Here is a 7,083-nt window from a genome sequence, read left to right as displayed (position 1 = left end):
GCATAACACCTAGTGTGGGCAATGACTTCACTGGCTTGGAATCTTAGATGTATGGGATAAATTTAGTAAGTCAGAAAGGCATGTATGCCGGCAATAATTCAGTGTAAGGAACAGATTTAGTATTCTTAGCTTATGTCTGCAAGACTATTATATGCACAAAAATAGAAGGATTCTGAAAAACCCACAATGGAAGAATGGTTGATGAAGATGACAGAACTGGTAGAGATGGCAAAATTAACTTGTTTAGATTTGAGGAAGATCAACGACTACACTTATCAGTAGCTGGAAACCCCTTATGGACTTTTTGCCGAAACAAGAGAAAAACGAACTTGTGATTTACGGATTTGAAGATTAGAAAAGGTAGCTTATGGAAAGAAGGAAATTATGATGTAACCACACAGAGAAAGGGTAAAATATAAATGCATTTATAACCACTGTCAAAAAGATTGGAAGCAGCTTCTTTATAATCTTTTTTTTTCCTTTTTCTATTTTCTTTCTTACTTATTCACTATTCTTCCTTATTTTCTTTTTTTCTTTTCTAATATTTGTATTGCTTTTGTCTTGTTAAAAATTTCTTCAATAAAAATTATATTTTTTTAAAAAAAATCTTAACTTATGTGAAAAAGAAATGAGGAACTGAGGAGATATTCTACTTATACTTTTGTTTATTGTTTTTATTCTTTTTAATTGTTACCTGCCCAGAGTCATGTACTTGAGATGGGCAGCCATATAAATTTAAAAAGTAAATAAATAAATATTGTGAAAATAGAATAAAAAATATTTCCAAAAATTCAAAAAGAAGACAATATCCAAGCAGCTTTCTGAAGAATTATCCTGGCAGCCACAGAACATTAAAGAATGAAAGCTTTGGGCAATAAGAAACAAGCAATGCAATTAGTGAACACAAACTTTAACATAAAATAAAAAAGGACAAAGAAGAATATTTCAATCAAGAATGATAACAAATAAATAACAATTAAAACATGAGTTTTTAAAAAAATATCAAAGAAATTACAAGAGAATTTAAAGATAAGATAAGGCTCTTCAAGAGTAACCATTGAAGAAATCTGAGACAAAATATTAAGTTTTTGAGGGAAAATATTGAGAATACTTGAGTTAAAATATATTGAAACCTTTTATAAAGAGGAGTATTGATTGATATAAAGACAGAGAATATATTTTTCACTAGATTGCACTAGAATGTGAGGTCTGGCTATTACATAAAAGAGCACAGCATAGATGAAATAACCATTGGACTGTTTAAAGCCACAAGAGAAGAGACAATTAAAGTGTTAACAGTGTTAAGTAACCAAATAAGGAACATGACTGTGTGATGTAGGAAAAAAAAGAGGGAAGGGATGTATATAACTACCAAAGAAGGGAGGGGCAAGAGAATAGGTGAATTACTGAATCATTGCACTAAATGCTCATGCAAATGAGGTTTTGCTAAGATCTTACAAAGAAAACAGTATAGCTATAGATAGAAGATAAATAACAAATGAATAGACAGGCTTCAGAAAAAGCAGAATAACCAGTATACAGATAATGGAAAAAGCAAGGGAATTTAAGAAGGTTTAGTTTTGCTTTATTGACTACAGCAGCGTTTTTAAACTTGGCAACTCTAAGATATGTGGACTTCAGCTCCCAGAATTCCCCAGCAAACATGCTGGCTGGGAAATTCTGGGAGTTGAAGTCCACACATCTTAAAGTTGCCAAGATTGAGAAACACTGGAGTACAGTAATGAAGCACATTGTGTGGATAATGGAAGAATGTGGAATACATTAAAGCCAGTGGGTGTGTTAAAATACCAGATTATCCTTCTGAGGAATTCGTACAATGAACAAAATGCTACTGTAAGAATTATGCTTGGGGGAAGGGGGGAAAAAAAAACAGAGTGGTTCAGAATATGAGACAACGATGCATATTTACCGTATTCAGTTTAACTTGTACAGTGAATATATTAGAAGAGTAGAAGGATTGGAAGAGGTTATAGTTTGAATAAAAATTGGTGATTCAAACCCTAACAATCTGAGATATACCGATAACGCTACATTGTTACTGAAGGTAAAGTAGATTTAGAAGTACTTATTATGAGAATAAAAATGGGAGGTGAAAATATATGGGTTAAAGTTGAATATTAAGAAGAAAGGGTATCAAGGAGCATGCTTTGTGAATTCATAGTTGACAGCAACAAAGTGGTGGTAGATAGTTTTGTTCTGTTTGGCTCAAGAATAGATTAAAAATGGGTCATGTGCTGAAGAAATAAAGAGGAGATTAACTTTAAGAAGGAAAGCAGTGTTCATTTAGATAGGATCCTGAAGAATATTTCCATGACAACAAAGATCATAATAATTAAAACATTTTTCCCAGTATATGACTATGCAAGCTGGACATTAAGAAAAAGTAAGAGTACAGACACTTTCCGATTATGGATTTGGAGACAATCATTAAGATTATTCTGAGATGTAAGAAGGACCAATCAATCAGTCCAAATAAAGAGTGTTCTCTTGAGGCAGTGGTTAGTAAATACAAATCCACATATTTTGGGTATGAGTGAGTGATCCATGATGATAGATTTAGGATGAGAAGGGAGCCGACTATGCTTGGCAAGAATGAGGCAAGGTGGATGGACAGGATCAAAGGAAAAATAGAAAAGTAGAACAACCCACTTATTCTTTTTGTTAAAGTATAAATGACATACCAGACTTACCATGCTTTGTTAACTCCCAAAATAGAAGATAGCAATATCATGTAGACTAATCCATGTTGGCCACGTTTTGGCCTATATATGTCAGGTTCTTGGGTTTATAAGTAATAATAGGTTAATTATTTAATTGAAGAATGCAGTATAAGGTTATTTATTTTGATTTGATGATAATAATGGGGATCACAAATGAATTAGAGGATTTACTTGCATTGAGTGGCATTCAGGACAGTAGATGTCATATTGTCTCAACGAGATATCAAAAGAGTACTTTAAAAAAGCCTTCTAATGACATCTTTATAGAATGATCACATCCATTAATTTGTCACCCTAATTGGCATTAGGTCTTAAGAATTCTAGTAATTAATTGCTCACTGTCATAAATACAAATAATGAGTCCATTATGTTGTATAAGTACCAGAAACCAGTCTTTAATAAACTGCAGGATTTTGTGCAAGGAGTAAATTCATTATTCGCCAAAGCTTAATTGAGAATTACTTTTGCTCTTGTCTTCCTTGAGTTTTCAAGAACTCTAGATCAATAGGATTTATTGGCTGTTTTAGTGTTTTCTTAATTATGCTTTTTTTTTCCCCCATAGAACTGCTTGCATTAGCACATGTGAGAACTGTAAATGTTGGAACTTCTGAATTTCTAATCATCAAATGTGTAAATGTGAAAGTTCAGAGAGGACCATGAATCTTATCAGTGCATTGATTGGCAAAAGTTTTTATCTTTAGACAAGATGCACAAATGTTCTGCAGATATTCAGGAATAAGAGTGCTTTATAAGAATTTCCAAATGATTGCAGTTCATTCAGAAAGATATATGCTTATTTCTATTCATTTATATTACTTATCCAGTAGACAAATCATTCAACTCACCCACTCTTCTTCTGCTGTATTAATCAAGTCCACTAATCACGCTAAAAGTCACTTTAACACTGTGAGTTGGTTGTTGCTAGTATGCTGTCCATAAATCTTAAGACTACTTTTCTAAACATCCTCCATGTAATTTAATGTATGCCTGTATGTGAAATGCTGTGAAGATAATTGCTTCCAAACAGGAAGCCTGCATCTTCCTTGATCTGTCTTGATTTAGTTAGAATCCAAAGATGAGCCCCAAAAAATTCCCTCAGAGGCATTAATATATTTTTTCTACTATTAACAAAAGCTTTAAAACTCAGTTCTGTGAATCCTATATGTTGCATTGTAATAAAAGGTATAAGTAGCTTTCTCTCTCTCTCTCTCTCTTTGTCTCATACAGTATGTACTATATGTATTCTACGAATATAGAATATAATATCGTTCCTTCTATCTTTCTATCTATGCACATTCACACAAATGTATTTTCTCTGGGATGACTTCCACAAATTCAAGAAATGAAACACTATTTTTATTCAGAACATATTTTAGTTTAGTTTAGAGATGTCCATATTCGATTTTCCCTTGCTTATTCCTTTAGTCCTTGCTTTAATTTATGGAGATACCTAGCAGGTGCCTATTCATATTTCTATTTCTATTCTTTGTCCAAATACAGTTTAAATGATGCTGTGTCAATGTTCTTTTCATGTTTTTTTTTCCTTGAAATTTATGAATAATAGAAATGGGGAAAAAAATCATTAATTGAAACAGAAATTCCTCCAAGATTTAAAAAAACAAACAAAAAAGTGATTTTCTTTCCTTGTCATTTCCACCTTTAAAACAAACAAACAAACAACTGTAAACAGTGGATGTTATTTTTGTGGCAATATGACACAAAACAACAATACACCAGGTCAGAAAGCTGGAAAGAGACTGGGTGCTACTGATTGCAACAGATTTTTTTTATTTAATGTAAAGAAAAGATAATAGAACTATTTTGTCTGGTAAGGAAAGTTAGCCATCTGCCACATATTGAAAATTTCTTTAGCATCTTCTGGTCTAGCCCAAAGGAAGGGCCTGAAGACTTGGCTTTGCCATCTAGCCTGGGGACGAGAGAGTGGTGTGGAGCCCATAAATTGGCTGTACTCTTCTTGAATGGCTGTGTTCTCCTGGTGACTGTATTGTATGGCTTTTAATTGTTTAGTTGCTTTTAATATTTGTATGGTTTGTATGGCTGTTTTATTTTATTTTAGTTTTTGGTACTGTTTATGTTTTAATTGTAAGCCGCCCAGATTCATGAATGTGAGATGGGCTATATAAACGGAATGGAATGGAATGGAGTGGAATGGAATGGAATTACAGATTTTTTTTTCTCTTTGTCCTAAAATGATCCAAGAGTTGTGAAAAGACAACTCTAACCTGGCACTAAATCCATACACTAAAACAGGAAACGAAAGGATTAGTCCACACTTCTTTATATGTTTATGCATTCAGAATTCATTCCTGTTGGGTTCAAACACCCTTAACTCCTAGGTAAGTGAGTTTAAGATGACATACAGGATTGAAAGTTAAAATGATGGCTTGATTTGTTATGTCTTCCCTTTGAAATAAAATTTAGATGGGAAAAATGATAATTATGACCAAGTTTAATAATCTAAGCCAGCCTTTGCCATCCTGGCAAGTTGAAGCCCAGTCATCTCAAATGTGTTCGGGATGGATAAATATTATCTAACTGCTGTAGGGGAAAGTAGGGAAGAAAAGGTCAGCTGCATTTCAATTGCTATCTTTTCTGTTTTCTGTTGCATTTTCACCAGCAATAACGGTGTTTTTCCTTTATACAAAGAAGCCTTTAGAATAGGAAAAGCAGGAAAGGTAAAAAATATTTGCAATTGTTGTCACCATTGTTATAATCCTAATCCAAGCCATTCTAGTAGCCTTTTCACCAGAAGATCCAGGGAATATGATTTAAAACAATAAAATAATCTACTGTTTGTATCTGTCTCCATCCATCCATCATCCATCCATCCATCCATCCATCCTCATATACTGTATATCATGAAGAATAAAACTCTTTGAACAATAATCATGGAGCAGCTATTAATATCCAAGTATGAATACAATCAACCCTCCATCAACTCTAAAACATTTCTAAATTCTAAATGTAGTCTCTTTCTGGGTGACCTGTTGTTCTTGCTGAGAACAGAGTGACCCTCTGTCTGTTTTTCTTTTACTGCAATGCAGATAAGTTCCACATTTCTGTAAAGAAATCCTGGCTAAGTTCTGACCCACCAGGCCAAACCAAACTTAAAAGCTTTGTATAGTTGTCTGCCTGATGAATAGCAAGCCAGATTCTGCAATCTCTGACAAGCAGCAAAATTAAAAGGCTAAGGAATTCTTCATAGTATTCATAATGTCAGTGCAGTAAATGACAAAGGCAGGTTTGGGGAGAATGAGTAATGGGGGAAAAACTTTCATTGGATTACTATTTTTGTAGATGTACCAGTGAATGTCACTTAAGCCTTATCTGGATAATGGGACCTTATTTTATTTTATTTTTTTCTTACTTTTTTTTTAATGCTTTAAAGGAAGTGATAGGAACTCTTCTGAGGAATTGCAGGTAACTTCTCTTCGGAAAAGGCGGCTGCATTAACAGTAGTTTGCTTTGCACACCAGCTCTGATTGGACTTAGTGAGATTTTAAGCCTGATGTTTGTTTGCACTGCAGTATTCAGAGCCAGTGAACCAGCACATTAGATATTTCCATACCACCTTGGGCTTCAGTTCTAAAGTTACTTACCAGGAAATAAGACCTGGGGAAAATGAGTAAACAAAAAAGGCACTTTTGAAATGCCATGCCTCGTGAAACAAGACTGAATAATGCCACATCATTCGCACGTTTACCCTGAGATCATCCAAGCAGCCGATCCCTGTGTATCTTGATTCTTTTAGAAGGGCGATTGCAATGCTGCGACAGCAATCTTACCTCAGAGTAAGGTAAGGCTCATAATCTGGTGACTCTCATTAATTCCCATAGAACCTGGATCAAACTGGGTTTATTTAATGCAAGATATAGAATTTTGCCACTGGGTGGAGGGGAATGAACAGTTCTGCTACATTTATGTTTCTTGAGGTGCAGTCAAATATCATTTTGGTAAAATTATGCACATCATTTCTATATAACAAATAGAAATCAACGTGAAGCAAGATTATCTTAGAAGAAAGAGAGCACTTAAATATGTCAATCCAATCAGTACAGAATTCAATATGTCAATCAAATCAGTAGAGAATTGTTTGTTATTTTACTATCTCCCTCCATTTTTGTACACAGAGGCTCCCATGCACGGAGACATGTCTGTTTTCTGAAATGTCATTTCCTTTTCTTTGTGTCATGGGGAAGTATATTAGAGTGATGACACAGTGTGTTACAATTACAGGCAGCTACTTTCATAATATTTTCTCTGTGTTTATGCAAATTTATGCATAGATAATAAAATAATATCATTATTATATTTACCAACT

This window comes from Python bivittatus, unplaced genomic scaffold (genome assembly GCF_059951505.1).
Source record: "Python bivittatus isolate LINGU-HERP-01145 unplaced genomic scaffold, Pbiv_v1 ctg000060_np1212, whole genome shotgun sequence".
NCBI lineage: Eukaryota > Metazoa > Chordata > Lepidosauria > Squamata > Pythonidae > Python > Python bivittatus.
Note: the sequence above shows the minus strand (reverse complement) of the source record.